Below are 16,477 nucleotides of genomic sequence, written 5' to 3' on the forward strand. Positions count from 1 at the left end.
GCATCTCTATCCACTGCGCTACGGCCCGCAAAGGGCAATCAAGGTCGGATTGGCTGAAATGTCGTAAAAAACAACTAGAAAACGAAGATGATCGTCGAAATAATTAAATAAAATAAATTATACAAATATATTCATCTCCAAAATAATTCCAAATTAATTCAATAATATAATGACGACTTATTCAAGAAAAATTGATGCTTTATTCTTTACTAATATTAGGAATGCCATGAAGAGTTACGTAATAACTGTAGGCTGAAACAACTTTATGCAAAGAACCTGTTTTTAATGGATTTTTTAAATATAATCATGAGGTTTACATAATATTGAAATACCTTGCAACAGCTTTTGTTCTACACTATAGAGTATCTACAAAAACTTTTCAATCATGATAGCATTTATATTTAATTTATCCCTACAATTATATAAATGCAACTTTGTCTGTGGGTGTGAGTTCGTTCCTTATATACTCCGAAAAGGGTCGAACAGATTTTCTTTAAAATTTACACAACCTTAATGCATAAGTCTGGGAATGATCTCAGAATACTCCCGATAATCACCGATAATTACCGATGATTACCGATAATCGAAACCGTTATCTTTATTTATCTATCATCGGTAAGCCATTTTTCCATGTTGTCGCTTAGCAACAATTATAGAACAACGGGCCGTGAAAAATTCTATTGTGGGAAAGTTGATAGCGTGTGTTTTATTTGTTTTTTTTTTTTGTTTTTTTGTTTTGTCTTTTGCATGAACTAGCCTGTAGGTTCCAAACTCCGCACGTAAATTTCTTAATGTTTTTTTTTTCGTTAAGTTGAAAGAAGTGTAATTATGAGATTGGAAAATTTACGCGTGCGTGTATTTTTTTAAATATCTATTATTTTTGCAATATAAAACTGGAATAAACCAGTAATGTTAATTGAACTTTATAATAGATTATAGAAACAAACAAAATCGTAAACTTAGTAAAGATTATTTCTTCGCTGAAATAAAAAATACATTTGAATTTCACTCAAGTAACTTAAAGCAATAAAACTTTAAATAAAATTAAGTGGGTGTGCGTGTGTGTGTGTGGTTCTGTATATCTTATATATACATACTTTGTTTTTGTAGGGGATAAGGCATTCTACTGCGTCACTATTCCAGTTCCTCAGACGGAAAGATCTTTTTAAGAGCCTAGGAGTTTCTTTAAGTGCAATTTTTCACATTTTTCTAGGTCTACCGGTGATATCGCCAGGTATTTTTTGAAATTCTTTTTAATTCTATAATTTATGGAATGATGATCTTCTGATGATTAAGTGCATTCTCATATCGAACAGAAGATGTTGGCATTTCGTATCGTCTCCCTTTCAGCTCTTTTAAGACTCGTATCATTAGCAACGCTTGCTACTTTTTTCCTTCTCGTCCCATAACACGATATCTGGCTTTCTAGCTCAGGTTTCTAGATACTTGGCTGTAGAAATTTCATAGCCATGTCGGATGGTGTATGGCTTATATATAGCTGTTCTTTCTGGTATATGTCCGCAAGCAATATATATATATATATATATATATATATATATATATAGGAACGAGTGAACTGGAGGTCAACTGGGCCTTTTTCCTGTGAGTGCCTGCTCATCGGCTGATTAGGAAGGGTGCGGTGGAAACTAGAAAGCTGATTGGCTAACTAAAAACTCAACAGAAGATGCGTATGAAAAACGCGAGACAACCACAAAATCCTCACAGAAGCCTGATGAATCCTAGCGTAGATGAAGCGCAGAATATTCTGTGTAGCTTAATTGCCATATACATTTGATGTAATGTAATAACCTAACATCCCTTCATAGATTAAATGAACTATGGATATCTTGACCCTCTCACGTGACCGAGGCAGAAGGAAAAACACAGGAATAGAATAAGAAAATCTGTAGAGTAACTCTTATGTCACATGTATTTCCTTGTAAATAAATCCCTTTGTCGTTCACCCATAACCTCGTGTTTCTTGCTATATTCTTATTTAAAGTAAGGATACAACAATATTTAATAACTTTCCACATAGCTCTACCTACGTATTGAGCACTGTTGAAGTAAATACTTAAAGTTTAAGTATAAACTTAGACTTTCGTATATTAACTTATGTGATTAAATGAAGTAGTCATACACGAAATGTGTCAGCATATTTTTCCTCTGTTCTTTCTAGATTCTTGATACGTTGTTGTTTGTTTCCAATATTTATTTTTCTTCCATTTTTCTTTCAAACTCTTTGTCTTTTTGAACATTCTATCTCTTCGGATCTCTTTACATTTTCTTTGATTTTCAACATTTCTTAGTCTTCTATTCATTTTTGTATCTTCTGTTATATCGCCCAGTACAGATATCACGGCGATTTATTAGAACTATGAGAGAAGAAATAACACACTTATAGTCGTAAACGTTCGCAGCGTCGATATTTGTATTTTGTGGCTTGTCATGTTTCCAAGGATGGTTTAGTATTATCGCCGGCAATGTCCCTGCAAATGCTGTTTTATTCGCCTTCTTCTGGGACACTTATGCACGTAATAACAAGCTAGGCGCCGTACATGCTTTTAAAGTGCATATACCGATGAAGTAGCCACGTAGAAGATTTAGAAAACGCGAAATTGCAAATTAGTTTCTACAGTTTGTGAAGAGGATTAATAATTTTGTAATATTTGGATTATTTGGATTACTGTTCTCATCTTTACAACGGTTTTATCGATGTAATCTATGACCTTCTTCAGATGTATATTGTCCATCTCGGGAATGTTTCTCTAGAATAATTCTGTCGTACGTTCCAACCAATACTACTCGTTCAATTCACTCGTTCCTTCCATCATTTAAAACACTTATTATGCAAACAACTAAATAACAAAAATGCTTATCAAAATTTTAGTATTTCATAGATTGTTAATCAATTAAGTACAATAGGGTATTATTCAGTACTTATATATGTTTAATACGTCTTTTAAATAATAACGTTATTATTTCGAAAGCCATTCTTAACATGGGGAGGGGAGGGTGTTTTGTAACTATTTTGTGCTTCCACCTAACAATTTTATAAAATGAAAGGTATCGTGAAACTTGAATTTAACCTGAAAAAAAAATGACTAACTTCAGCATTTGCTCCCCTATTTAGCCCCCAAAAGTCCCCAGAGGATTTCAAATCCTAATGAAAGTGAACAAACGGTGCGGTTTTAGGCCTTAACACAGGTAATTTGAGTTTTGCACCATGCATAAAAAGAAATGCCTAAGCACATCATTTGCCCTCCCCCCTATTTAGCCAAAAAAGTCCCCAAGGCCTTAACGTATTTAAATTTTAGTTCAGCACCATGCAACACTGGTAAATAGATACACACAGAAAATTTTAGACAAATATGGTAAAAATCGTCCTAAAAATTGAGTGTTTTTATTAGCCCTAAAAGAGCCCCTGGGTCACACCCAAGACTTATCGCGAAGTATAGACAAACAAAATTATATAGAATTCAGTTATTTAAAAGTTTTCTGAAAGTTTTATATAAATCCAAGGCATCAATTTGTTTAGAAGCACAAAAATATCAATGTTATCTATTTTAACCAGGGGGGGGAGCAACCGGAAAATCCGCTCTGTTACTTTTTTTACTCATATCATGTTTAATGTTTGCGCAAAATAATTCAAAAATTCCAAGGCGTAGTTATTGAGAAAAGTGCGGACAGACAAACGGACGAACGGACCAGGCTGAATTTACAGGTCCACACTTATTTTATCGAGGGACCAAAAACTATTTAAAAATAGCGCGGTACCAAAACTGCATAAGCACCTATTATTCTTTTAATGTTATCATATATATAGCAAAAGAGAATCGCGATTTACTAGTTTGACTATTGTTAACATCTTGCGTGTTATTCGCAGAAGGTTTCAGCTGATGTCACCTCCGACCTTCTTCGGGTGTATCTTGTCGAACCCGGAACTCTTTTTGTCGAATTAGGGAATCTTTATTTCGTAGGAAATCTGTTATATGATCGGTACCATGCTTTTGTTCGGCCGGTCATGACTGGGTAAACGTTATAAGTAATCGAAATGTTCCTGGATGTTGAAGTTTCATTGGATGTACTGATTGTTTGGCAGGTTAAATACGTCTCCGGGAATAATGTCGATGGATAGGCGCTCGTAAAACCAAGTCAATTCACGATGATCCTTGGTGTGGAACGTTATTTTAAAACCATAACTGATGAATAAAATCCCGCGTAGCGGGGTCCATCGTTCCGATCATCTTCATGACGATCTCTGCGAACACAAAAGATCGGAGTATTTTGAATGATTATGATTCTCTGCTGAGTTTGTTACATGTGGTGGTTTCTTTCTACAAAAGCACAATTACAGTTTCGTCATAAAGGAAAAAAGAAATGATGACGTGATAACCAACACTCAACAAACTAATAAAGTGCCAAGCAGTAGAGCAAAGCAATATCAACTTACCTCCTTACGAAAGAACATTATTCATGACAATAAAAGCAGATTAATTGGCCTGCTAAGGAAAAACTGATAGATTGCAAATAAAACAAGGTTTAATGTTTCTTCATACAAATATGTAGTGAAAACAGATACGATACTTCTATATTGCGAAACAAATAAAAACGCATGTACAAAAGTATGAAATCGACACCAGTTGTGTTACAATTATTAATGTTTGTAGTACTCGAACCTCCAAAAAAAAAACGAACTGCTTTTTTACTGAAATCCTTATTATAACACTAACTATAAACTAATGTATCATACTCCTATATAAACCATAGTATAACTTTTAAAATAACTCTAAGTTAACCTTAACCTAATTGTTTTTATTTGGTTACTAATACCTTTTAATATTATATACTGGCCAACATTCAATAAAGAGGTTAAGCTTATGGGGTGCTATTCTCATAACAGCGCAGATATTACTTTGCTTACTATCCCACCAAATATATTACGTATTAAAATGTATTTTAAAAAAATACGAGGTGCTTAAAATAAGTTTTCAGACATTTTTTCAGACATTAAAAATTGTCGTAGACTATTTACAATTACCTTTGTTATTGCTACAAATCTTATGAGATTAATGACCAATTGGAATTGTAATACACCCTAACAAAGCTTATTGTCACAGCTGGTGACTTTCAAAAATGCAATCTGGACGTGAGGGCACTTAAAAAAACAATAGGCAGTAAAAATCTGTTTCAAACTCGGAAAAACAGTTGTAAAACATATAGAATACTTCTGACTGTTTTTGGACCATCTTGCATGAATCGAGCATCAGTTTTGGAGTGGCATAAATGATTCAAGGAAGGTCAGGTCTATGAGGGGTGATGAAAGGTGTGGAAGAAGTAAGAAAGTCAGAACACCAGGGTTGATTGGCCAAATAAAGAATTGCATGGAAAAGGACCGTAACAATAAGTGCATGGCTTGATGTCAGTGTTGGAACTGTACACACAATTATTCGTGAGAAGCTGAAGATGCGGAAGATGTGTGCAAATTCACCAGTTCACAACTCCATCCTTGTCACAGACTATTGGACCAATATGAGCATTAAGACAGCTCCTCATCGTCCCTGAAAAGAGGAAAGAGGATGTTACGAATGGTCCTTGATACACCCACACAATAGGACTTCCATTGAGCCTTCCAGGAGTTGTTGAAATAAAGTTTGTTGCAGCCGGAGGAGATTACTTAGAATGGAACTATAGTTTTATGTATGTACTATCAATAAAAGTGGTCTTTGAGTTGCCATGAACCTAATTTTTTGTTATTTTGTTTTGTGCAATTTAACAAAATAAAAAATATATAGTTCATTAAAAGTACCCATATGATAAAAGTCTAGAAACTAATTGAAGGCACCTCATGAGTACAATAACATTGGATTGGATTGTTTCAGCGCCAGACAGAGAGATTCATAACATTTATTATTATTATTATTATTATTATTATTATTATTATTATTATTATTATTATTATTGACTCACATGGAGCTTTCACACAAGTCAGCAAACGATCGGTTTGGAGGCCTGTGGTGTTCTCTGGAAGCTGAGTGACAACAAGTCCTCCCAGACGTTCAGCTCTCTCCACCTCCTTCGATAGCATTTGCAAATAAATTTGCGTCATCGCAACAGCCTCATACCATTGATTTCTCGATGGTCGTAGCCATTGGTTTATACTGGAATTTGAGTGGCGCTAAGCCTCCCCATGATCCCAGTTCTCTTCGCGCTTGTCCAGCGGAGGTCTGGCCAGCGCTCTCTCCTCGGTCTTTCCATCCTCCTTGACCCTTCTCGGCTCTTTGATATCACTTTTCTATTGTCGGGGGGGTGAAACAATGGGGATGCATGGTGGTTGTGTAGAACTTGTAGATTTGCAGCTTCGGCGTTCTTCATTCCCTGTAACGCTTCTTTGTTGTATTGTCTTGTGTTATTCCTCACTTTCTAGGGTTTTCCTTAATATTTCAGCCGTTTTCATTATTGTTAGGCGTTGTATTTTTGCAATTATTCCTCTGATTCCAATTTCTTCCATTCTTTTTTTCGAAGTTTTTCGGAATTGTTCCTAGTGCTCCTACTATTATTGGTACTATTTTGATTTTCTTCATCATCCAAATCCCTTTTAACTCTCTGGCTAGCTCTGTGTATTTGCTTCGTTTCTCCTTTTCTTTCATACTCACCCTGTGGTCAACTGGGACAGCAAAGTCTACGATTTGACAAGATTTTTCTTTCTTGTAAATTATTACGACATCTGGTCTTCTTGCTTGGATGGGTTTATCCGTCTGTATGTCCATGTCCCATAGGATTTTGTGGTACTCGTTTTCGAGTGCTGTTGCGGGTTTATGCTTGTACCATTTGCTGTACGCTCAAAATGCAGTCGTTTGCGCAATTCCCAGTGCACCGCCCTCCCCACTTGGTCATGCCTGTTTTTGTATTCCTTTTGGGCCAGTTTGCTGCATTCACTTACTATATGGTTTATCTTTTCGTCTCTTTGTCCACAGAGTGTTCATTTACTGTTTTCTTGTGTTTTATCCATCCTTGCTTTGATATGGTTGGTTCATATCGAGTTATCTTGTGCTGCAGTTATTAGAGATTCAGTTTCCCGGGGTTTTCGCATCCATGTCTAGGTGTTTTCGTTATTCTCGTCTTTTGACATTCTTATGAATCTTCCGTAGAGCTGTTTCGCTTCCCACTTCTTTTTTCTCATTTTGTCATTTGTCTTTCTGTTTTGTTTTTTTTTGTCGTTTTTTTTTCTCAGTGTCTCTTGCTGCCGTAATTATCCTTTCAGTGTTTTTTTTTTCGTGTCCTTCACACAGTTTCCTATACAGATCAGTCATCTCCCGCTGTCTTTCCTTTTCACGTAGAGCCTGTCAATATCGTCCTTTGGGTGTAGGGCGTTATGCATAGTCATGATTTTCCTGGTTTTCTGGTCGAGTTGTCTCAGTTCTTCTTTTATCCATCCTATAAACGGTCCAGAGTATCTTACTAGTGATACTGCCCATGTATTTATACCTTTTATTAGGGTTCTGCTATATGATTTCGTTTCCAGGAGTTTTCTTGTTCTCCTGATGTATTCCTTTCCAACTTTTTTTTTTCATTTCTGTTGCTCTGATATTTTCCGCTTCCAGAATTCCCAAGTATTTATAGTTGTCTTGTTTCCCTAGTGCCCTCATTTCTGTTTGGTTGGGTAGTTCCATGCTTTCTGTTGTTTCCAGTTTTTCCCTTCTTATAACTAGTTGTGCGCACTTTTCCATTCCAAATTCCATTTGGATATCTTGCCTGAAGATCCTGGTAGTGTTAATTAATGTCTCTAGCTCCTTTTCGGTCCTTGCAGAAAGTTTCAGATCGTCTATGTACATTAGGTGGTTCATTTTTTCCTCTGTATTGGGGAACTTGTATCCCGCTTGGCACTTTCTCAGAATACTGTTCAAGGGCATCATGGCTATGATGAACAGTAGTGGTGATAGTGAGTCCCCTTGGAAGATGTATCTTTGTATGTTAATTTCTGTTATGTGTTGTCCATCAGCTGTCAGTTCTAGCCTCCATGTTTTCATTGCATTTTCTATTACATTGGTTATCCCGCTTGGTATTTTATACATTTTTAGGCATTCTATTATCCATGCTAGGGGGATCCTGTCGTACGCTTTTTTGTAGTCGATCCATGCCATGGCTAAATTCTTTCTCCTCATTTTTACCTCCTTTAGGATCTTTTGATCTATATATAATAAGTCATGTGTTCCGCTTTTTCCTTTTTGGCATCCTTTCTGCTCCTCGGGGATGAGTCCACGGTTATTCAGGGAGTGGTAGATTTGTTCCGTCAGTTGTGCTGTCAGTATCTTCCACATAGTTGGTAAGCACGTGATTGGCGTATAGTTGCTAGGGACGGTTCCTTTCTCCATGTCCTTCTGTAGCAGTGTAGTTCTACCTTTTGTAACCCAGTCTGGTAGACTTGCTTCCTGTATACATCTTCTCAGGTTTTGGGCTAGTCTTTCGTGTCAGTTTGTGATTTTTGAACCAGTATGCATGTATACGGTCGTGCCCTGGTGGTCTCCAGTTTGCCATTTTTCCGATAGTTTTCTTTACGGTTTCTTTGCTGATTTCACTCGCTGTTCCTTCTTCTATTTGTTGTAACTCTTCTGTCACGTCTTTCAGCCATTCGACATTTCTATTGTGATCTCGTCGCTCTTCCCATATATTACTCCAGTAGAGTTTTGTTTCTCTCGGATTTGGTTGTTCACATTTTGGTAGAATTGGCTTTCATTAGTTTCAAATGTTCTGTTTTGTGTGCATTGTTCAGATTTATATCTATATCGTGTCAATCCCACTTCTTTTGCTTTTATTTTTTGGTCTAGTTCTTCATGTATCTTGTTTAGCCTCTCCCTGCCAGTTACATTTCCAATATTCCGTTTTCTCCACATTGCTTTCTTCCTGTTGATCATTTTGGTTTCTTTTTTATGTTTGTGTATTTGAGTGTCTAGTCTTATTTCCCATCCAGATTTTGTCGGTATGCTTGTCCCCGGTTGTTTTTCTGATTTGAGTTTCATACTTACCATTTTTGCGCCTGCGTAAATGAAGTTGTTTAAGTCTGTGATTGTATTTGTTGGGATGTGTGGGAGGAGTTTGTTAACCTTCTCTGTTTCTGTTTTTAATTTCTTCTGCTCTTGGTTCCTTAACGACGAGAGATTTTTTTTCCTCATTTGTCACCTGTATTATTTTATTTATTCCATTTGCTTCATTCTCTGTTAGTTCTATTTCATTGTTCTCGCTTTCCACGTTTGTAGACTTCGTTCTCTGTTGGTCCTCTGCCTTTGGGGTTTTTACTGGTGGGGCTCTAACTTGTGCGGTTTCGTTGGGGGATGCTTCTTGTTCAGTTTCATCATTTATTTTTCGCTGAATTTCTGTTAGTTCTAGTTTAGAGAGCCAACCTTTCTTGAGTATAAGTCTTGCGTGGTCCGCAATTTTTGTTCTGTCGTATGGTAGTCACTGGATAGATCCCATAGTCCTTTCATTCGTTTCCGATAACCTCCATATCTAAATTTAGGATGACTTCTATAATAGCATTCCATTACGAGTCTATTATCTTTTGTTGTCCATTTCTTTCCGGTTTTTTTTTTTTATTTTGATGGTTATCATGGCTATGCTGTGTTTGTTCGGTATCATTTTGTTCCACAAAATTAGAGGTTATACTTACCCATTTTTTTACATGGGGGTCACCACTTATCAAGGCCCGAAGGCGACTCAAGGATAAGGGTTCAGCGTCCATGTTATTTGAGTTTCTGAAACTAGAAAGTTGGCCAACATTCGTAGGATGACGACCGGGTCCCCCATGCTGAATACCGAAGGAGCACCCGCCGTTCATGACACCCAGATCTTTCTTCTGGGTCCCATGGTTTGGATAATTTGTGATTGACATTTTTAATATTTTGGTGTTTGTGGCAGCACCGGGCCCGGAATTATTTTACCTGTGCTTCTGACTCAGGGATAGTGTAAAGCTTCCATGTATACAAGAGGTATCGTGCACTATCACACATACATATGGGACATGAACAAAAGAAGAAAAAAATAATTAAAAAATTAATAACTAAATAAATAAATAAAATTTAAATTAACATGAAAACAATTTAAATTTCCAACTAAGTATTCTACTTAGTAGAAGTCAGAAGTAATGCTCTGAAAGAATGCGTTCGAAGATAGGTCTAGCCGCTGGAAATGTTAGATGGAAAAAGAGGAAGGCAAATTTTCCCCAGTCGCTGCGGTGGTATTTAATTCCCTCGTTCATAGACGTGGCAAATTTCTACATCTATATCGGTAAAATTATTATTGTTGTTGTTGTTATTATTATTATTATTATTATTATTATTATTATTATTATTATTATTAATATTACTACTACTACTCCTACTGATTTTTTCTGCGCAATTAATTAGCAGTAATCTATCGCTTATAGTACCACATAGTGTTTCTCTGGAGTTCGAGTGACACCAAGTCTCATAAAATTTCAAAAATATTCCATCTCTTTCGATATACATTACGAATTATTTTACTTTACTGTAACAGCAATTTACCATTGATTTCTCGCTAGCAACGTCGATTGGTCAATTCTAGAAGTTGGGTAATAATAAGCTTCCCTAATGTTCTAGTACTTTCGAATTTTTTCAATTGAGGTCTAGTGATATCCTCATTTCTGGGCCTTTTCATCCTCCTTGGCAATACACGACCATTTTGTGAGCTATCAACCGAAGTATTTTCCATCATATTGGGTGCGTGGGAATTATATGAAGTAACAGTTTATGGAATTTCGTGCAAATATATATATATATATATATATATATATATATATATATATATATATATAAATCGATAGAACATTAACTCTATGATAATATATATGAAATCCGTAAGAATTAAAATAACATATTTAAGCGGACTTTATGAGGATGAACATGAAGAATGTCAATATAATACCGACGATTGTAGCATGATTAAAACACTTACAACACGGATATTAAACTACAAATACTAACCAACCAGTCACATGCAAACTGCAACAGAAAAAGATAGAAATAACAATACATAGACCCAAGGTAGCTGGACCTCCACAAACGTAATAAGCTGTGTCTCTTACGCCTACACAAAGTATCAACCTCCACTAATACAATATGAAATAATCGAAGAAGTCGAAGAAGCCTATCTATATAAAAGCCAAGTACGCCCAAGAATGGAATACTGTTGCCATATCTGGGCAGAAGCTGCTAAAAACAGCCTATCTTGCCTTGCCAGAGTTGAAAATAGAGTTCGTGGCTTAGTGGGGGGTGCCCTTTTCTCTACCCTGCAACCTCTCTCCCACAGAAGAGACGTTGCGAGCCTATCCTTGTTTTATCGTTATTTCCATGGCAGGTGATCGTCTCAACTCCAATCTTTGGTCCCCCCTCGCCAATCTTTCACGAAAAACACCCGTCTAGCTGAATCTACTGTCAAAAGTTTCCCCCACTCTTTTTCTGTGCCTAAATCAAAACGCGGATTCCATCAACAAAGCTTCTTTCTTAGAACTGCACGCCTGTGGAACTCTGTTCCGTCTGCCTGCTTCCCACCGGACTACAACTTGGATGTTCCAGTCCAACGTTAACAAATTCCTAATGAACCGCCCCCTTAAGTAAACACTTCATCAAATCTCCACACTAAGGTAATGTACTTCAATAACCCTTTTCCCTGAGTGGCTTCCGGGCCTTGATAAGTGGTGATCACTGTGTAAAAAAAAAGAAGCCGCGGAGAGTATGGAAGGTTAGAGGAGAGAAAGCTTTAATCAAACTTCTTCTAGAAGAGCCCGACGAGTGCTGTAACCTTATGGGGCTTATAGTCACTTGCATCCAATTGAAAATCGTTGGCATTCGTTGCCCGTAAGGCATCAATAATAAATATCTGTTGCGAAAACTAGTTATTTGCAAAAAAATTATCGAATGCATCCCTGCTAGCTTAGATAAATACTTTTGCAGTTTAAACAAAAGAGCTACAATAATGCTACTTGGCCTTTTGGCCAAGATCAAAGTGTAGTATCTGTTCTTCAGATGCTGCACTTCCATTTCCTGTTCTCTTTCGGTGGAGGAGCAGTCCTTCACGAATGATGGATTTTTTTTTTATTTTGTACCTTTTCTCCACGTTAAAAAACGACCCTGGTGTCTAACTCTGTACCGTGGGGAGGCATTGTAAATAGGTACAATAATATCAGAGCGTCTCCATTTACGTTGAACATCCAGAATGCCAACATCCACATATTACATATGAAAGAGTCCGCTATGGAATTTCCACAGGCTCCGCTAGTTATTATTATTATTATTATTATTATTATTATTACAACAACAACAACAACAACAACAACAAACACATGTTTTTCTAGTTTTTCTACATTAATTTGTCGCTTTTTCCCGCCTTATTCCACCTACGCCTTTAATGGCAAACGTCTTTTATCGCCCGAATTCTTTAGTCTCTTTCTCAGAATATATATTTTTTGTTGTTGTTTTCCATTTCTACTTTTTCTTCTGCTAGAACGAAAAGCCTCCAGTCGGTCGCCTAAGAATTGGTAACTTTCAAAAACACTGTTCATTCCTACGTTCTCATGTCTCTCTTCACTCGACGTTCGCCTCTAATTGTTGAATAAGGAGAAACACATACAAACAATGTCCTTTGCAGAATAAAAAAAAAATGGCGGAAAAAGAAAAACTACAAATCACCCGGACGAAAATAATAATACATTTCTATACAATGTAATACATTTAATAAAACATATAATAAATATATAATCAAACATTCACTAAAAAGATATAAAATAAAATGCAAACGACAATAAGAAACTTCAAATTACTTCATTGTATTTTAGGTCCATTTTTATGCCAATCTTTTCAAAAAAGATTTTTTTGTGTATACGACTGTGTTAATAGTAGCTTTTATGGTAAAAGTGATTTTGTATACAAACCGTTTTTATTTGATAATTTTAAAACGGTGGCTCAATGTCTAACGATATTAACTGAATAGCCAGGTGTGTCAAGTTTGAATCCAATTTTCTCCACAGAAATACGTTCATATAGGTTGTAAGTAGCCCAAGTGTGGATTTCCTTCTAGATACCTGATGTATTTCTAGAAAGAATAATAACACAAACGATATCTGAGATACATATGGCAAACTACAATAACATCCAAGATAAAGACCAAAATTACACTTTGAGGACATAACCACATCATCATTTTTTCTTCTTGCTAGTAATGAAACGTTGAATTTTAATAGGGCCAGAGCTCTTGATTGGTCACTGTCGATATCAAACCGGTTCCTGACAGACTAGCTTCTTCTTCGATGATCGCTTTCAGTGTGACATACGGACGATCAGCTATTTACTTTGTATCCGGAAACCAAGTTTCCTACTGGATTATCGTGAGGAGTGACATGTTTCGCAGATGTTAGTCATCCAGCATTCACAAGCGTTGAAACACGAGGCAAAGATGCGTATATCAACTTATTCGGGGAATATCTTTTCCGGCTTTATGAAGCATTCTGGTAAAGGTACTATTTAGCTAGATTCTACACGCCACTTCCCGATGCTTCCGTTAAGCCTCAAAAGACAAAGGATACCCCTGTAGTGGAAGCTGCGCGTGATATTGCGAATCAACGGTTGCGCAATCTACAACGTCACCTCTCCTGAATCAGCACTCACACAAGAACGCATACAAGAAGTCCAAAACGACTGGAAACAATTCTGCGCACATACAACACCTGGAAATTCCAAATGGTCACCCATCTGGTACTGGCCAGGCTCATCGTTACTTTGCTTCGGTGATCTGATGGGAACCGGTGTGCCAAACGTGATCATGCCGTATTCCCGCCACTTTTAATATCTATGATTCCGAGCTGTGTAGTAAAATATCTCTATGCAAGCTTTTGAGACTTTATTTTTGGCTTGCCATTTTACACCTTTCTCAAAAAGTGAGGCGCAGTTAATGTCTGTGAAATCCTTATCTACATATCGTGTTCAGCCTCAGATTATTTGCCCCAATTACTTGAAGTCATAAAAGCATTCGATTTCAGAGCAGTACGAGGAAAGCAACGTCGTGTCTGTAGATTGATTTTGTTTTCATCATAACTGAGTGCTCCAAGCTAATTCCAAAGAAATATAAAACATGACATGAATGCACTGGGAAGATAAATTCACGAAAAACATAAAAGACATAGTAAAATCATAAAACGTAGTTCACATTGCAAAACGGAAGACATAAAATCATTCCCGACGTCGACAGGCGGCAAGATCAATTTATACAGGCAAGAAGACCGGACATGCTAATAGTCTAGTAGAAAAAGAAAAACAATCATCAACTAATAGATTTTGTCATCCCAGCAGTTCACAGGGTTATTACGAAGAAAGAATAAAAGTCAAAGCATTGAATATGCAAGAAAGCTGATAGGGATATGGAGCACAACAAAAACTACTAGACTGTTAATAATTGTAGGAACACTAGGCAGAGTTAGAAAAAAAATCAAAAACAATTTAGAAATGTTGGAAATAATAAGAAAATTGCCTCCATGCAAACAACCGTACCGATGAAAATACTGAAAATATTTCGAAAATATCATAGAATGCAACGATGATAAAAGTAGAGTGAGTTTTTAAAATGAGAATTAACAAAGACAACAAGAAATATAAACTAGACATATTATCACACGTCCCCCAATATCTGAAATCCAATATAAGATACTGCAATAATACCCTATAATTCGAATCTGATATCTCAATAAACTTCTATAATTCGAATTCGATGTCTCAATAAACTCCTATAATTCGAATTCGATGTCTCAATAAACTCCTATAATTCGAATTCGATGTCTCAATAAACTCCTATAATTCGAATTCGATGTCTCAATAAACTCCTATAATTCGAATCTGATATCTCAATAAACTTCTATAATTCGAATTCGATGTCTCAATAAACTCCTATAATTCGAATTCGATGTCTCAATAAACCCCTACAATTCGAATTCGATGTCTCAATATACTCCTATAATTCGAATTCGATGTCTCAATAAACTCCTATAATTCGAATTCGATGTCTCAATAAACTCCTATAATTCGAATTCGACGTCTCAATAAACTCATATAATTCGAATTCGACGTCTCAATAAACTCATATAATTCGAATTCGATGTCTCAATAAACTCCTATAATTCAAATTCGATGCCTCAATAAACTCCTATAATTCGACCGCCCCAAAATGCGATTGCATCAACATCGGTTAGCACCACATAAAATTATAGTGTAGAGAGTGTAAGGATTTAAAGTAAAAAAAGGAAAATCACTATCCAGACCTCGACTGGAAGAACAAGGCAATACTGAAATCCTGGGGATGCTTATTGGAGGTCAAATTACGGAGAAATCATAGCATACTCACGGTAACATACGGGTTTTCGTTAGATCTCTGATTACTTGTATCTTGAATCTGGACACTAATGCATATGAGGCCATTTAGGAATACCCTTTTCAATGTGGGAGGGCGATGGCACATTCTTGCATAATGAAACTGCAAAAACTAACGACGTCTTTATTCCTTAATCAGAATATAAGTGCAACTCGTGACTGCATGTGGATTTAATATTTCCAAGAAACTTTCACCTACGAAAAAGTCTGTGACATCCTATTTAGGGTGAATATTGCAACAGTCATATGTATTCCACAAAAAAGAAATCGGTTGGAATCAGTAGAAACTTAATGATAATTGGCTGATGCGAGAACGCAATGTCGGTTACAAAAGAAGTCGAATGGTGCAAAGAGTGATGAACATCTGGAGACTTGCTTTCACTCAGATTGCAGTGCCCAGCACTCTTTACCTGTAAGTAGTGACTATTTTGAAACATGCAACTAATAGGAAATAATAGTCGGCGTTATTTACCTATGTAAGTTGGTCTCCGCGCTGGGGTGTTTTCCCTAATATTTAAGCTGTACGAAGTTTTGAATGGTAATAATCCTTTTTTATTCAAATTTCCTGTTTATTAATATCTTTAAAAACTGATCCTAATATTATTCTATTTAATAATATTAGAAAAATGGGTTATCTTTCAGATGCAAGGTTCCTTGTTTACTTGCGATTGTAACGATGTAAGATTCCGTTGTACGGAAGACCAAATCGGCCATAATTTAAATATTTAAATTTATTTACTGAATTTAAATATTTAAATTGATATACTGTTTAAATGATAATATACGTCTACGATGTTTTTATTGACGCTTTTCTTCGTATTTTTTAATAACATTTTTTTGCACCATTTACAAGTTTTTTTTACAAATAATTTTTTTAATACTGTAATAGTAAAATTATTTTAGTAAAATTCTATATTGGATACGTTTTTTTTATGAAGTTTAAGTAAAAAAAGTTCACTTTTTTTATTATTAAAAATACATTTCATGAAAACACTCATTATAAAATGTTCACGTTGTTTAATTAAAAGTTCTCAATTTTAATCTAA

At 35.9% G+C, this 16,477-nt stretch overlaps 2 pseudogenes; one reads left to right on the forward strand and one right to left on the reverse strand.

Annotated features, from left to right (window-relative positions):
* Positions 1-11,990: 11,990 nt before the first annotated feature.
* LOC145296541 (U2 spliceosomal RNA) lies at positions 11,991-12,199 on the forward strand (annotated as a pseudogene).
* Positions 12,200-13,726: 1,527 nt separating this feature from the next.
* Positions 13,727-13,844, reverse strand: LOC145296366 (5S ribosomal RNA; annotated as a pseudogene).
* Positions 13,845-16,477: the final 2,633 nt, after the last annotated feature.

Source organism: Euprymna scolopes, chromosome 16 (assembly GCF_053919585.1).
Source record: "Euprymna scolopes isolate OS-2025 chromosome 16, ASM5391958v1, whole genome shotgun sequence".
NCBI classification, from domain to species: domain Eukaryota; kingdom Metazoa; phylum Mollusca; class Cephalopoda; order Sepiida; family Sepiolidae; genus Euprymna; species Euprymna scolopes.